Source organism: Peromyscus californicus, unplaced genomic scaffold (genome assembly GCF_007827085.1).
Source record: "Peromyscus californicus insignis strain IS unplaced genomic scaffold, ASM782708v3 Scaffold_9__1_contigs__length_137607984, whole genome shotgun sequence".
Classification (NCBI taxonomy): domain Eukaryota; kingdom Metazoa; phylum Chordata; class Mammalia; order Rodentia; family Cricetidae; genus Peromyscus; species Peromyscus californicus.
In genome coordinates this window covers 132,121,623-132,139,472 of record NW_026294617.1, presented here as the reverse complement: position 1 = coordinate 132,139,472, position 17,850 = coordinate 132,121,623, and the positions used below count along the sequence as shown (strand labels likewise).

Here is a 17,850-nt window from a genome sequence, read left to right as displayed (position 1 = left end):
AACAATATATAGTGAAGATAAAAATAAAAGAACACGCACTTGTGTTTTTAGGGACAACAGTAACATTCTGTCTCCTAAAATTTAATAAAGGAATTTATTTTTCAGAAGACAAGAGACAGTATCTTTTAAAATATACTAAACTGTCAAAATTGCCTAGCTATGAATTTCCTGATGTTGCTTCTCTACAGAAAGTTACTTAATTGTCTTGCCAAGTGTTGTTTTAGCAAAATGCTTTCTAAGTAGTTGTAGGGATCTGTAGTAAATGTTTGGTTACCAAGTGAACATTGAGGATTCTCTTAGTAGTTAAAAAACGGTAAAAGATCAGCCAGAAGAGTCACTACAGAATAACTTGAGTTAACAGAGTGCAAGCAGATCAAGGATCCTGATTTTGCTCTAACCTCACAGGAGAGTGCCATTGTTGTTGTTCAGATGAGGGTCTCACTATGTTGCCCGGTCTGAGCTGACAGCTCCGGACCAGCCCCCAGTAGCTAGTGCACACCTTGCCGTTGCTGGAAGAGACAGGAGCCCACATTGTAGAGTCCCTTTTGGAGCAGGAGATTTTCAGAGCCCCAATTTACAGCAGAGACCAAGAAGTTAATGCTTACAAGTGAGTCTGTCCTGCCTTTTCTCATAAAACCTGTATGCCTACCAGCAAGATGCTAGGAGAACCCAAGAGTCGGTGAAAGGCTCCTTGGGGCCCAGCTCTCCATTGTTAATAAAATTGAGTACCCTGGGTCCAGCTATTTCAGACAGTTGCAAAGCCCATTTGAATTGCCCAAAGAAATTGTATGGCACTTTCAGAAAATTCCCCTTTCTCTTTTTCTCAAGAACTTCCTCCATGGTTTCCCATTCCACACAATGAAGGAATTGATGCATGTTTATAGATACTTACAATTTTATATCTATATGACTTTATAAAATTTACTAAAATTTTATAAAATTTACTAACTCAACTGATTAACTATGGTTCACAATGTTAGGTGATCGCCGGGCGGTGGTGGCGCACGCCTTTAATCCCAGCACTCGGGAGGCAGAGCCAGGCGGATCTCTGTGAGTTCAAGGCCAGCCTGGTCTACAAAGCGAGTTCCAGGAAAAGGCGCAAAGCTACACAGAGAAACCCTGTCTTGAAAAACAAAAAAACAACAACAAAAAAAACCAATGTTAGGTGATGGGGCTAATGACTACCTCAAATATACTTCACTTACAAATATTTATTGAATATTTATTATACACCTAGTACTATTCTGTGTTACTATACATCCAGGGGATAAAAACAAATGAACTGTGCACAGTCCTGCCTCTATCAACTTTCTAACACCCAGGAGGCTCCGCTGTGGCGCAGAAGCAAGCACCACACTCGGTCTTGTGTTCCCGGCACGTTCAGCACCCAAACCGGAGGACACAGTTGTGGACTGCTAGGTTCCTGAGCACTCGCCACCAACACAGGTACCACGCTCTGTGATGACTTCTCAGCCTTACTCCCATTTTACCTTCATCATCAAAACCGAATACCCATCAAGGACTACAGAGACATCTTGGTGCTTTAAGAGCCCTGATTGTTGTTCTTCCAGAGGACCGGGGTTCAATTCCCAGTTCATAGCCACTGTCATTCCAGTTCTACAGATCCAATGCCCTCTTCTAGCCTGGGCAGGCATTATATGTATGGTGCATATATGTATGGTGCACAGACATACATGCAGGCAAAACACCCACACACACAAAATAAAAATAAGTCATTTTTTAAAACTTTTTTCTTTTTTAATATCACCACCATACTAGTGAAGAAATGGCTGTTTGGGGGAGGGCACAGAGAGATGTACATTTGTTAAGAGCACTTAATACTCCCATGAAGGATCCAGAATCAGTTCTCAGCAACCACGCAACAGCCCGTGACCATCTGTAACTCCAGTTCTGTAGGACCTGATGCTCTCTTTTGGCCTCTACACACACACAGTGTATATACACACATGTAGGCAAACACTCATACACATAAAGTAAAAATAAATACAGCTTTTAAAAAAAGAAATAGATGCTTGAAAACAATATTAAAATATTAGTTCAGCTTATAGAGAAAACAGCTACAAATTTAAACACATCCCTTCCAACCACAAAAGTTCCAGGCAATCTTCCAGTAAGACATGACAGCATTTACTGCATTTATCCAAGAACTACAAATGCCTTACCCATGCCATTGCCTAATATTAGTACTGCTTTTGACACAAGATACATTCATGAACCAAAGGGGCAAACAGCATTGTCTTTGAGGAACTTAAACACCAGTTGAAGTAGACAGATGGTAAATATGGTAACTACAAACACAACACATAAGTAAATACATGCTACGCTGGAAGGTTAAGGTTCACTGGAAGAAAATTAAGTTTCAACTTTATTTTCTAATAATTGGAGTTATTTAATAAGAGAGGAAAACATTTTAACTCAACTTTTATCATTTAAAAGGTGGGGGGACCCAAGAGTTTGGCTAAACCAAGTCCCAGAGTGGAGCTATGGAGCAGAGCAGAGTCAGGAGGACAAGACAGCGCTTTGAGGTGAAGGGACCCCTGGTACCCATCACCAGAGAAGTAGGCACGTCTCAAAGTCTGTTATTTTGACCATGAGGCACAGCATTTAAAGGGTAGAGCTCATGATCACTCCTGTGGAGCAGAGCAGACATGCACACATCACTGGAAGATCAGGTGAGGCTATCAGGGGTCGCTCCTGTGGAGCAGAGCAGACATGCACACATCACTGGAAGAGCAGGTGGAGCTAGATGACCTTTATCCATGCTGCTTCCACCAACTGGCACACCAAACCCTAGACACCAGCATGACTAAGACTGAGTAATAAACACCCATTATGAAGTTTCAGTGGTTTGATAGTTATCCTCCTTCCTGGGGACATGATGGAACCTCACACAACAACAGAACTCTAGTTAACTAGCTTTCTGGGCGTCAGAGAAGGAAAAAGAGAAAGAGTAAAGGTAACAAAGGCCATGATAGAATAGAGGATGGGGATGAGGCGCCATGTGAGGTCTCTCTGTTCCTGCTCTCAACCAGGCTTTGTCTTGAGACTCACCCTCAGACACTAGCCAAAGTCGTTAAGCCGTATTGAAAACTAGAATCTAACATCATTGGCAATGCAATAGCAAGTAACCTCTCCCTCACGCCACACCTGAGATGAGGCTGGGAAGGGCTCCTCTGCACAGACGGGGCTTTCCCTCTTCCTCATGCATGCCGGCATTGCTTTCCCAGAGGGGATAAAGAGGAATTTTTATTTTGATTTGGAATATGTATGGTCTCAGAGTTATAATCGGGTAAACACCAGTCAGAGTTGCTCACAGCAGTTGAAAAACTCTAAACACCTTCCTGTCAGTGGCACTTCAGGGCATGATGTTAGGGAAAATTCCTGATCATCTGGAGAAGCAGCAGGACTACGGTAAGTTCCCTGTGGGTGATGACACCAGTGATAAACTGAGTCCCTGACACTCACACCGGGTCCTTTGGATTCTGCTTGGAAAGTGTCCCAGCAAGTCTGAAAATGTGACTCTTCATTCCTCAGTCCTCTGTCTCAAAGACCCTTCACAGATGTGAGTGTGAGACACTCTGTGAACTGACAATAGGAAAAAAGTGAATTTCATTTGTGGTTTTTCTATTTTACCAGAGTATGAAACCATATTGTATATAACAGAGTAATTCCTGGGTTCATCAGGTATCCTACAAAAGGAAAAGTGACCAAAATCCATCAGATTGCATGCCTTGTCATTTACTTTAGATATAATATTTTCTTTTATTAAATAAAAACAACACATTACTCTTTAGCTAACACGCAGCATGGAAAAGTAATATTACTGAAGGTGCCTCCAACTGTCACATGTCTCCTGCTTTCATAACCATCATCTTTTTATGTATTTCTCTTTTTTGTCTTGTTTGTTGAGACAGGGTCTTTATAGTCCAAGTTGGCCTCAAACTTATAGCAATTCTCCTGCCTCAGCCTCCTGAGTGCTGGGACTATAGATGTTTGCCACCACATCTGACATAAATATCATCTTATTTCTTTTTCAGATGCTCCAATAAGAGAAATATTAATTCCCTCTTACAAAGAAGGAAACATAAGAGCCATCAACTAACTTGCTAAACAGTATATAGACAGAAAGCATCAGACTATAGAGCTAGACCAAAGCCCAAGTGTGTGTGTGTGTGTGTGTGTGTGTGTGTGTGTGTGTGTGTGTGTGTGTGTTGCTTGGCATCAACCCCAGGGCCAATCTTTACCTCCAGCTCCCAGGCATGTTTTTCTTTAAAGCACAGACTCTTTCTTTCAATATGTCAAATCACCAAAAGAAAATACTCAAACTACAAAAGCAAACATCTGCATCCAGGTAGAGAATCTCTCTTCTCCCTGGGGATGGCTGTGCGTTTCTGTGCAGTCACTGTTGTCCTTTCCCCTGAGAGAGAAATGACAGCTGAGCCCCCGCACCAATGGCCTCCGGACTAAGGTGTTTCTTTTACCAAGGTCTGCGAGGGAATTATTCATTCTAAGGAGACGCTGTGCGTCTTCCTTTCTTGTACTTTAGCTTGACTTACGTTTGTTAGATCCATCAACAGGGAAAAGAGCAGGTCAGATAAACCAGAGCAAAGAGCCCTGCAGACTCTCAACCAAAACCAGGTCATCCCATAGCTGTCTACCAAGGGAGGACATGAAAAGTGAGTTTTCTCTCCATCAGCCTCCTGGAAGGGGACGAATGCACTTTGTTCTTCTGGAAAGTTGTCTAGAAAGGGCAGCAAGACCTCTGCTTCTGCCCATCCATGGGGAAGGTGCCACCTGAAACGGCACCAAACAGTCCTGCAGCGGTTAGACACATTAGACTGTGGGGGTCGGTCTTGGGGGACAGAGATGCAAATCACACCAGCACTTTAACCCCTCCATCCACCTGCTCATTGATACTCCACCCAAAACTGATTAGTGATCAGGGTTCAGAGCTAAACACTGCTGTGTGTGCCTCTTAGAAAGATAAAGCGATATAGAGGGAAATTATTGGAGAAAACTTCCCGCTGAGCGTGTGGTGAGGCTGCTGCAGCCCTGCTCAGAGCTCTTTGATCCTGATCACATTTGAAGGTTGAAACTCTCTAACTGAGACACGGCCGGGGACGCGGCCTGCCTATCAACATGAATTATCAGACCCAGAACTTACTGCTTTCATGTTACCTATGGCCCACCAATAACGTGCCTGCTTTCCTTAGCCTAAAGTAAACTTTATAAAGGGATTTCCTGCCCAACCTGAGACATTTTGAATAGCGTTGGTCCTTTACATAGGCAAATGCTTATGACATTAATTTTGAAATGTAGCAAATGTTCACATGTCCCTAAAGCTTCCTTTCCTGCACGCATAACTGAACTGAAACCAAGCAATTCATCAATAATGGCATCTTTTTGGTCTGAGATGTAATGTATGTTAAGGGTTCATACAAATGCATGCCTTTTTCCTAAGGGTAGAGTTTAGGGAAATTGGCAGAATTTGTATTTCAGAATGAGAAAAGAGAACACTTTGGAACATCCTACTGGAGAAAAATCAGACCCATCAATACCAATGAAAGAAATAAAATTCACAATAGAATTGAAAGTCGGAAAACATAACCATTCTAACATAATAACATGATTAATCTAGCCACTTTATGTAGGTCAATGAAATGACCTAGGAAAAACTCTCTCAATGCCTTGAAAAAACCATACAGCTACATGTCTCGGTGCCTAAGCATATCTTGGCTGAAAGTCCCATTAATTCATTTTTCTCAATCATTTTCTTTGAAGAAACCAAAAGAAAGCTTTCCCATGTGCTACTCAGAAGCCAGTCTAGCCTGTGAGGACTCTTATTCTAACCAAAATTAGACCTGTGTCTCCTAAGTATCTGCTTCATGAGTTTTAATGGGCGTCCTTCAGACACTTAAGAAAAAGGTTAATAAACTATCTCCAAATCCTGTGCGTAACATCTAAGGAACAAACAGACTGCCACCTGTCTAGGATTTGAGCTTCATGGCCATGCTCACTATATCAAAGCATCCAGGGACACAGGTGCTCTGGGGATGATGAGGTTTGACAATCAATGTAAGACACAAAAATCATGATTCGATAAAAGAAAGGATCAAGCCCTCTTTGTTCATTTACAATTCCAAAGACCTCGGTGAAGGGAGCCCAGACTTACTGCTTCCTAGAAAAGGCCATGTGAAAGGAAATTTAAGGAGAACGAACATTTCATGGGGTTTTGTGTGTTAATAGGAATTGTCTGCAAGGTGCTTTGAGATTCAGAGATTAAAGACAACTGGGAGGCCCTGTACAGTGTTGGCACTTCCACCTGCTCTGAGAAGAGAAGTAACTTTCTCAGCTGTTGGCAAGGAATTCCTTCCACATTTATTGTTTCCTGTGCCAGCTACACCGAGAAGAGCAGTAACTCTGCATTTAAGCTGAGCCTTAAATATCATAGAGGAGCATGTATGTAATTTTATTCGTGGGAAGTTGTTTTCCTATTAAAATATGTGGGGTGAGAGATTTTACAAAAAGAAGAACAAAAGAAAAAATAAAAATCCTGTCTTTGCACTGCCAGTCAACACCACCTCCCCCAGTCAACTTAGATTTACAGGTCCCATGACAAGACAGACACTGTCATCTTTGTTGACTTCACAAGGAAGATGTCCTGGTAAAGCAGCTAAACTGTGTGGTGGTGTGATTAAGGCGAGTTACGATGACCTCCCCAAGGCTGGCCCTCCTAGTGTGTGAACCTCAGGTCTGTTATTACAGGATCCTCACTAAGCAAACTGGTAACAGACCTCAGGAGCTTCTCGGGAATATTTAACTATGACCATATTGCTTGAGCAAGGGTGTTACTCAAACCTGTGAAACTGGGGCTCCAGAGTTCAAGGGGTGTTCATGCAATCCACATGTGCTGTGCATGAAAGTCACCTAAGGCCAGCCCCAGGGAAGGTGGCTCCTTTGTTCTTTGTGATGATAAAGGAAACTTCCAGTCACTTCACAGAACTATCACTCTGGAGAAAGGGAAGAAGATGCTCACACCCTGACGCAAGGCTCTTCCTTCTCTGCCTGAATCTCCTGCCTGCAAAGGGAGGACAGTCTAATGCAGTCACTGGAGAGATGCTTCAGAGGTAAGTGGTTTTGAAAAGCACCACCAACATGGTTTTCCTTTAATTATTTCTTTTATTTTTTTGAGACTCTTCTCTCCAAACCCTCCCATTACCCATCCCTTTGTTCTCTTTCAAATTCATGGCCACTTTTTCTCATTAATTGTTATATGTACACACTCTTAAATACGTAACACATTTAAAAAGCATACTAGGTGACTAAAAACAAGCCACATTTGAAAAGCACTGCTTTCTCGTCCCACAGTGGATTTTCAGTAGCTGCAGAAAGAGCGAAGTTACTCAACCGAAAGAATTCCTGTGAAGATAAATTATAAAGCACAAGCAAAAATAGAAGATGAACAGATCCATCTGTGACCCAGGAGACACCTGAGCAGCTCACCTGGTGCAGGTTACCCCCAGGAAGCAGTCCTCAGACCTAGCAAGCACTTTCAACCCTGGAAGTCATGGGGCAGCTGATCTGATTGGCAATGCCCAACAAAGCAGCCAGACAGGCCTGTCCATCTTCTTTAGTGCCAAGAAGCAGCCAGTGAGGTTAAAGAGATGATTCGGGGGTTAAGAGCACCTGCTGCTCTTAAAGGACCCAGGTTCAATTCCCATCACCTACATGGTAGCTTACAACCTTCTTTAACTCCAGTTCCAGGGGATCTGACACCCTCCTCCTGCCTCTGAGGACACACAGCATACATATGGTCCACAGATACGCATGCAGGCAAAACATCCAAAGCATAAAATAGAAATGGGCTGAGCTTTCCTTTAAGCTGCAGCCAAGAACCCCGTTCTGAGAAGAACAGGCAGACACGGAGCCATCTTAACTCCATGAACAGCCGGGAAGGTCTCCTCTAAAGTCAGACCCCTGAGGGGGGACATGCCGCCTCAATGCCTTATGTGGAGCCACTGGTGCAGGACGGGGCCAAAGCTCCGGCCACAGGTAAGCACTCACTCCTTTTCGATCAGACCGTGCCATACCAAAGGGACCAAACTCAGTCTCTGAAAACTAATGGGCACTCCACACTCACAGCTGAGAGCAACGTGTCCAGATCCAACAATGAAGCTGCATCACCCAGAGGAGCTACATCTCAGGTTACCTGCAGCTTTGTCACCCTCATCCCCAGGGAGCACTATAGGATTGATCCTTCTCTGACCTCACTGTAGGGTTCACTATTCACTGACCTCACTATAGGGTTCACCCTTCACTGACCTCACTATAGGGTTCACTATTCACTTGACTCACTGTAGGGTTCACTATTCACTTGACTCACTGTAGGGTTCACTATTCACTGACCTCACTGTAGGGTTCACCCTTCTCTCTTATAGGGTTGACCTGGTACCAAAGACAGCAGAGCTCAGGATGCATTGTCAAGAGGAAGACTTTTATAATGAGGGTCTTTGTTTCAGGTTGCTCTCTGTTATTGAGATAATCACCGTGACCAAAAGCAACTCAGAGAGGAAATCGGGTTTATTTGGCTTATATGTCCCTGTTACAGTCTGTCACTAAGGGGAGTCAGGGCAGGAACTCAGGCAGGACAGGAACCTGGAGGTGGAAACGGAAGCAGAAACCACCGAGGATTTATGCTCTGGCTTGCTTTTCATGGCTTGCTCATTCTGCTTTTTTATAAACCCAACCCAGGAGCACATGTATAGGCATGGCACTGCCCATAGTAGGCTAGACCTCCACATCAATCATTAATCCAGAAAATGTCACACAGACTTGCCCACAGGCCGATATGATGGGGACATCTTCTCAGTAGAGGCTCTATCTTCCCAGACGACCCTGGCTTATGTCAAGGTAACAAAAACCAGATGTTGTGTAAAGGCTCACAGTCCCCACGCTTGGGAAGAAGAGCTAGTGGGATCAGAAAGTCAGGATCATCGCTGGCTAAATACCAAGTTTGAGGTCAGCTGGGATACATAAAGACCCTGTCTCTAATAATAATAATAATAATTTTTATTCATATAGAAGTCTCCAGAAATAGCCCAAGTCACATAAAGAAGAGTAATTAAAATATCAAAAATAGCCGGGCGGTGGTGGTGCACGCCTTTAATCCCAGCACTCGGGAGGCAGAGGCAGGCGGATCTCTGTGAGTTCGAGGCCAGCCTGGGCTACAGAGTGAGTTCCAGGAGAGGCGCAAAGCTACACAGAGAAACCCTGTCTCGAAAAACCAAAATAAATAAATAAATAAATAAAAATAAAAAAAAAAAACCTTTAAGATGCATGACACATTAGAAAGGGAACAAACTCTTGCTTTCCTGGGATCTGTAAGGAGAAAAAATGGGAAAGGAATAGAAAATATAGAACAAAGTAAATGTTGAAACATTTCATATCTTGAGATACACAAGGACATTCATGACAGATGCTCAGAAGATAGATGATAGAGTCAACCAGAAAGAGTCTCTCTGCAGCTGACCAAAGTGCAAATTGCAACACAGAAACACACACACAGTCACACACACAAAACATAGAAATAGCAACACAACATGACTGCTTGACATGATCATAACTTCTCAATTAATGAACCCAGAGACACTGAAGTGTGTAAGCTTCCAGATGAAGAATTCAGAAGTTTCTGTAAAAAATAAAATAAAATCAATGACTTTTAAAAAGACACAAGCAAACAGATAAAGTAAGGGAATCAATGCTGGAGGCCGAGAAGAGAGTCAGAATCAACAAGAAAGTTGTGAGGGAATGGATGTTTTCAAAAAATTCAGAAATGTCCAAAAATTAAAATCTCAATGATTCAAAAACGTGATAGCAAACATTGCCAATAGACTAAACCCAGAGAAGAAAGATTAGCAGGACTGGAGGAGAAGACTGAGGAAACACTCCACTCAAATACCAATGAAGAAAAACTGTAAGACCAGAACATCTAAGAACTCTGGGATATAACCAAGAAATCCAACCAAAATATCTTCGGGATAAAACGAGCTAAGATGAATAATAATAATAATAAAGTCATAAAAGTCTATTTGGTGAAATTATAGCAGCAAATGTCCCAGATCTAGGTGAAGAAGTAGACATCCAGGTATTTAGAACCAGAAACAGACAACCAGAAACTTCTCCACGACACATTATAAACAAGATGCTAAATGTACCAAACAAAGAAGCAGTGTGGGAAGCTGTAGGAGAAAGGGCAAACCCACAAAGGCAACACATGAGAATGACATCAGACCCTCATCAGTAACTCTCAAGGCCAGGAAAGCACAGAATGAAATACTGTAAGGTCTGAGAGTGAATGGCTGGTAACAAAAATGTCTGTCCAAGAGTTGACCTTTAAAATGGAGAGAGAAATAATCATAATTCAAAACAAACACAAACTAAGCAACTCATGACCATCAAGAGAGCAATGCAGAAGTTAATTAAAGGAATCAAAAGCAAAGAAGGAATAAATATGGTCTCAAATAAAAGTGTGGGAAAACAAATTCTATAAAAGGAATAAGTGAACAAGAGAGAACTAAGAAAACCACGTGAGACATGACAAACCAGCTCACACTAGATGGAAAGGGCAGACAACACTCAACCCGCCAAGAAAGCAACCAGCTCTCAAAGTTCAACCAAAGAGAAACACTGCAACTGTCGTGCAAACAGTGGGAACTGGAGAGCTTGCGGGAATAACATGGCCAAAGTGATGGGGGAGGAGGTCATTAAAAAGAAGGAAAAAGATCTGACATTGTCTTACTCAGGGTTCCGATTGCTGTGATAAAGCGCTGTGACAAAAAGCAGCTTGCGGAGCAAAGGGCATATTTAGCTCCCTTACTCTGGGTCACAGTCCACTGAAGGAAGCCTGGGCAGGAACTCAAACAGGCAGGCACCTGGAGGCAGGAGCTGAAATAGAGGCCATGGAGGGTGCTGTTTACTGGCTTGCTCTGTGTGGCTTGCTCAGCCTGCTTTCCTATAGAACCCAGGACTACCAGCCCAGGGATGGCACCACCCACAATGGACTGGGCACTCCCCCACCAATCACTAAAAATTGTTCTACAGGCTTGCTTATAGCCCAATCTTAAAGAAGTCATTTTCTTAATTGAGTGTCTCTCCTCTCAGATGACTTTAGCTTGTGTCAAATTGACATAAAAACTAGCCAGCACAGATAAAAATACAAAATAATATAAAACTTTAATAACACAAATTAGCTAACCCAGTTGAAGGCAATAGAAAAAAAGAAAATTAGTACAAGGCAGACAAAATAGACAAAACCTAAGACCATAAAAAATGTACAGTCCATACTTATCAGTAATTGTGCAAGATGCAAATGAATACAAAAACTAAAAAAGATTGCCAGATATAAAAAAATTAATAACTGTGTGCTGAATACAAAAGAAATAATGCTAATTACAAAAAAATAGTGCTGTTAGGTGTAAGTTCTATGGAAAGGTTGAGAATATCCCCTGCAGGCTCTGCCCAAAGGAGACCTGGAGTGCCTATGTTAATACTAGAAAAAAATTAAGTGCATGGAAATTCACAGAGGAGAAAAAAACATTTCACAGTGATAAAAGTTTCAGCCCATCTTTTTAGGAGATTAAAAACAATTAAATTTATATGTACCTAATAATATTGTGCCATGACGTATAGAAAAATGGACAAAAACAGATAAAAGCATACATGAGTAAGAATGTAGACTTACCAAGAGATTCTAGTGGGCCACAGTTGGACGAGTGGGCATCGTCTCTACCCACACTCCAGTAATGTTACAGACTCCTGGGTGGTGATCCTCCTGTAAGCAGAAGACGAAGATTTAAACTGAGGAATTAACTACTTCAGGGGGAAGTAGGCCTTGGTTCTGTGGAAAGTGGCTAGCAGAAGCCCAGAGAAGAAGGGATAATCCAATGGGCAGTGTACCATGTGTTACCAGAGCCTGAGCAAAATTCCAGTGAGCAGCAGATGGGTGATGTGTGGTGGGGGTTAACCACAGCTGAAGCAAACACGGTACTCTTAACCTTCTAACCCCCCTCCAGGGTTAGACACCAACAGGAAGGCTGAGGTTTTCTTTTGAGACCCTGTGTGTAAACACAGAGAGACTAAATCTCATTGGGCTGTGGTCTGAAAAATCTGTATTACAGATAGAAACAGGGAAGGCAGGATCCAATGAAATAATTCTTCTGACCCAAGAGATACCTGAAACTCAAAACCCTGCAGCTCCAAATCCTCTCTCCCAGGGTGGTTCATTTCCTTCTCCTCCACTGCTCACTGGTTTGTTTCTCTTTAGTCACTCAATGACCACTATTTGTGGGCTATAGGATTCATATCAAGACTAAGGAAGGAGGTAGGAAAGAGGTTTAGATAGTCTCACAGCAGAATAAAGAGCCCAAAGTAAAGTGGAGTAATAAACAATCAGAATAAGACAGAGAGATCCCCAGTGGGCAGGGTGATCAAGTCATGAAGTTCTTCACCACAGAAAAGTGATAGAAACCAGATACTAGTGTGTACCATTAACACTGAGAACTTAGATGCTCATAACTTATTTTTGGAAGAATTCTGTGGACAGTGAGCTGGACTCACACCAGTGACCCTGAGAATTGAGGACTGTGGCGTATTGTTTGGAAATCTATGGGTATGGGGCTAGACAGATCTTGAAATGTTGTGTCAGTCATGTGGAATCTTGGATGGACTCTTCTTGTGGGTAGGGAATTAAAGTTCAAGCTGAACTTGGATGAGAAGAAATTGGCAGGAATTTTTTGCCCTGGAGCCAAGAGAAGAACTCCAGACAGGCCCATCTCTGATGTGCGGGTCAACAATAAAAATCTGAGAGTTTCAGTGTGTCTCTACTTGTGAAAGACACAAGACAAGGCGTTGCTTGAGCAAACAGGTAGATTGACGTCTACATGCCATGACCTCAGGTATCCCCTCATACATTCTGTCCTGCTGTGGGATGTTCTGTATGGCAAATGTGTTGCTCTGATTGGTCAATAAATAAATCACTGATTGGCCAGTGGCTAGGCAGGAAGTACAGGAAGGACAAGGAGGAGAATAAAGCTGGGAAGTAGAAGGCTGAGTCAGAGAGACACTGCCAGCTGCCATGATGAGAAAAAGCATGTGAAGATGCCGGTAAGCCACGAGCCACGTGGCAAGGTATAGATTAATGGAAATGGATTAATTTAAGCTGTAAGAACAGTTAGCAAGAAGCCTGCCATGGCCATACAGTTTGTAAGCAATATAAGTCTCTGTGTTTATTTGGTTGGGTCTGAGCTGCTGTGGGACTGGCGGGTGAGAGAGATTTGTCCTGACTGTGGGCCAGGCAGGAAAACTCTAGCTACACTGTCCCTTTCTTCTCTACCCTAGAGACCTTCATGCTTCAGTCCAAAGCTGAGAGCCACGCAGGTCTCAATTCCTTCAAAGCATCCTGTGCACCTCCTTCCTCATCTCTGCTTACAAAGGAAAGGGTATCCAGCATGGTTGAGAGGCCAGCTCGGATAACAAGAGTGAGAGCAGGCATCTATGCATTCATCTGCTTACTGACAAACAGGCAGGGAGAGCACGCCAATGCAAGCATCTGGATCGTACATAGACTCAACACTTTTCATATGCAGATTTTATTTATTCTTGGTACTAATACAGATGTGTTATTAACCCCATTTACAGATGAAATCATCAAGGTCCAAGTGATAAGGAATTTATCTTAGGTTACTTGAGTTTATTAAGTATCATGTCTAGATCTGGGGCTTCTGATGAGAAGATTCAAAAGTGCTTTGGTTTAATGGGTGCAGAGGATGCAAAGAAGGTAACACAGAGGATTGCTGCCTCTGTGAATGCTCTCTTAGCTGGGAACCAAAGGCAGGGGCTGGAATGATGGCTCAGCATTAAGAGAGCTCACCACACAAGTATGAGGGCCTATGTTTAGACCTCAGTATCCAAGTAAAGACTGGGCACATCCACACATGTCTGTGACTCTAGGGCTGCTGGAGACAGACAGGAAAAAGACAAGCTCACTGGCCACCAGCCAAGCTTTGGATTCCATGAGAAACCGTGTACCATGGGAATCAGGTGGAGAATGATAGTGACACAGAACACCTGTGCCCTCGCCCAGCCCACGTGCATGCTCACATGCATGCCCCCGTGCATGCTCACAAGCACACATACTCCCCTACACACACACACACACACACACACACACACACACACACACACACACACACACACACACACACGTACATAAACTATATACATGTACCCCACATTCACATGCACACATGAAATGATAACAACAATAACAATAACAAACAAAGGCAGACATGGGGTTAACTAAGTTCCACAGACAGTAAGTGCCGTGAACTCAGACAGAAGGACCACCAGGGACTGAGGAATCACAGGAAGGGGCAAACATGGAGGCAGACTCAAAAAATTAAGAGGACTCTGGCAGAAAAGGGGGAAAGGCTTTTCTGACAGGATAGAGTATGTGAATAATAACAAGAAGGTAGAAATGCATACGTAGAACATGTTCGAGAGACTGTAAGTACAGTATTTACTGGGGCCACTCCTTTAAAGGAAATAGAACAGTAAAAGAACGCCAGACCTCTGCAGGCTGACTCCTGAATCTGAGATGTTACTCTGGCTCTTGTCAGCCTTTAACATAGTAAGCTGCTAACTTCCCTATACCCCAGCTTCTTCATCTGCAAATCTGGAACAATATAACCTATTCAGGGGCTTCTTATAGGACTAAATGACTTTACAAAGGACTTGGGTTAGTACCTATGCCCATGGAAGCCAAGTTAATTAAGTATGATTCTGAAAATGCTGTAACTATCCCAGGCATGGTCCTAAGCACGTTGTATTGTTTAATCATCATCATTCTGTCAGGCTTTATGCAGGAGCTCTGTGTTACTAGACAGAAATAGAAATAAAGGGGTTAAGTCTCTTACAACCACACAGCTGGTCATGTGCAAAACTAGTTTCAAACATGAATGAAGAGCCAGAGCTCCTAACCAGGATGCTATGCATGCTGGGTACAGGAGGTAGTAGGGAAGGTAAGGGAAGTAGGTGGAGGTAGGAGAAGCACAAGGCTTTGACCCCTCAGGTGAGACATTCAGACATGCACTCTAAGGCACGAGAAGCAGGTTCCTGGGCAGTGATGCCTGTTAGGAACTCATCTGGCCATAGAGTCTACATGGACTTCAGGGCTCTGGGCTAACGGACTGTCAAGTAGATAAAATCACAACCCAAATCAACTTGTAGAAAGTAGACCAATTTTTCCCAGACTATGAACTTTTTCTTAAAGACTAATCTACTCTGACTGCATTTAGCCTCTAAATCATAATTAATGACAGTTTCAATACCAATTAACCAAAGGAAAGTTCATGTGTCTATTTGCTGATCCCCTAAGTCCCTAAGTCCATTCAAGTCATCTACACCTGGAAGGTATTTAGCAGCTTGAACTTGATGTGGACCACGCACATATTCCTCTTGATTTAACAGTCTGACTCACCCCAAACGCTGCTGCCAGAGAAAAACCACAGACACAGTTGCCATGGCTGTAGAGTCATCACTGTCACCCTCTGCTGGGCCTGAAGTGCTGCCCGGCAACTTCTCCCAGCAACGCCAAGCCAATATCTCCCCTGCGTCCTTCAATGGATGTTACGGATCTTCCCTAGCCCATCACGCTCAGCATACACCTCCACTCACATTTGCTCACGGATGACCTTTTCCGTGGTTTGCCAATGATATAAATTTAAATTCAATACTGAAAGGATTTCTCAGCTCCTCACTTAGCACGATCAAAAGCCATCTGTAAACTCTCTTACCCTTATGTCTTTCCTTCCTGGATCAGTAAAAGGCACCTTTTCATGTCACACTCCCTCTTTGCTTCTGTACTCTAGATCACACTACCAGCCAGTTCCACTCATTTCTAATTGTCCCCCCATTCTACTGGCTGTGTCCCCTTGGTGCATGCATGGCTAGACAGCTCTGTCATTTCAAATCCTTTTGAGGCCAGCAGTTTAAGAATAAAATGCTTGCCCAAGTGTCCTTCAGTTTGATCTCCAGTACTGAAAAAGCACAATCAAGACAAATAATTTTTCCTGTGTTCCTGCAAATAACCCCTCACCCATGATCCTGTAAGCAGACCCAACAAAACTCATTGCATCACTTAAAAAGAAGTCATGTAAGTAGAAGGGGGTGGTTGAAAGAGGAAGGGGGTCGACGGGAACAGAGAGGAATGACAGAGGGAGTGGAGGTGACATGATCAAGTACGTTATACACAAAGATGAAAATGTCATAACGAAACCCGCTATTGTGTATAACTAGGATGTACTAATAAAATATTTCAAATAATCTTTAACCATGTCTTCAACCAGCTGACTCCTCCATCTCTCTGGCTGGTGCGGAGCAATGAGCTAGAGAGTAACTGGAGGGCAGCGGCGTCGTGCCATTCCCTTGACTTTCCTTGTCCACAAACCTGGAGTCATCATGCTCTTTCTTCATCATGACTCATTCTATTGTTTAGGCGGGGTGCTCACAGACTCCTGCTCTCTTCCCTTCCCTGCCCTGCCTCATACTCTACCTGGCAGGTATTGTCCTAAAGAACACTCCCTTATTGAGTCTCCTGACATGGATTCCTTCCTCAGACTCAGTTTCTAGGAAACCAACACAAAGACACTGAGGTGAGGACACAGATAAAAATGAGCCAGAAATGCTGGTGAATGTGAAGTTACTTTAGCAGTTCCAGGCTGCTGAGCTCTGGGCTTTCTGCTATGTAAGAAAAACAGCGTGCTCTTTGGTGAAGACCCTGTCTCTGCCTTTCTGAAGCCCACACTTACACATAGTCCTTGAGTCTCAAGCCCACCTTTTCCAGTCACTGAGTTCCACATGTGGACACCTAAATATTTAGTACCATCTCCATTCAATTTTGCAAAACCTACTTGCCCCAATTGACTTCATAAATGTCCTCCCAAAGTACACACTTGATTCTGTATGTTATACAATGGTAAATGTCATTCTGAATTAATTAATCCAAAACAAATTCTAAATTACTAGCAGAACTCTAAATCTCTTAGAAACCCCTCCCATGGCTCTCTAGATTATAGTAGTCTCCTGAATCACTGCCATAGTTTAACTTGATCCCTAGATCTAGACCCTCAGACATGCTCTTTCAGCATCCCTGCCGCCGCAGCCACTGCCTTACTTCAGAACCACGTTCTGCCTTTTAGTTATACCTCCTGCTGATCTACCTGCCTCTCATTTTCATTCCTCAACCACACTGCCTTCAGAGGAACATTTTTAGAAATGAAAATAATATTCTTCTCTCCTCTCACAAATATTCAACATACTAAAAAAAAAAAAAAAAACCAGGATAGATTGGAGGTCATCATTTTCCAGAAGAAGAGCATGGAGTGGGGGACAAAATTATACTTATTTCAGGAGTTGACTGTTGGGACATGCAGGGTAAAGCGAGAGTCCACCCACTCAAGTCCTTCAATTAGAACAGAAACCTTGAGTCAAAAAGGCCTGGGACACCCAACAGCCTTCTTTTAATGTCTTCTACCAGGTCTACAGAGAGACTGAGGAAAATGTAGGACTGAAGTTCAAACGAGCTTCACTAGACTTCGAGATGTCCTTGGAACTCTGTGACTGCCAACACAACTTAAACCTGATAATGTCACTTTTCTGCTAAAAAATGTTTGCTGACTTTTCTATGGCCATCAGGAAGAGCATCAAATACTTTGCCAACCCCTATGATCCATCTACAGCAAATCACTCAGCACTTACGATGCTACTGTTACA

The 17,850-nt window shown here is 43.0% G+C and overlaps 1 long non-coding RNA gene across 1 annotated transcript; it reads right to left on the bottom strand.

Annotated features, from left to right (window-relative positions):
- Positions 1–10,508: 10,508 nt before the first annotated feature.
- On the bottom strand, positions 10,509–15,661 carry LOC128105237 (uncharacterized). Its single transcript, XR_008216296.1, has 3 exons — positions 15,557–15,661; positions 11,762–11,851; positions 10,509–10,965 (listed from the first exon to the last, which is right to left on the bottom strand). It is a non-coding gene; the product is annotated as an uncharacterized LOC128105237 (long non-coding RNA).
- Positions 15,662–17,850: the final 2,189 nt, after the last annotated feature.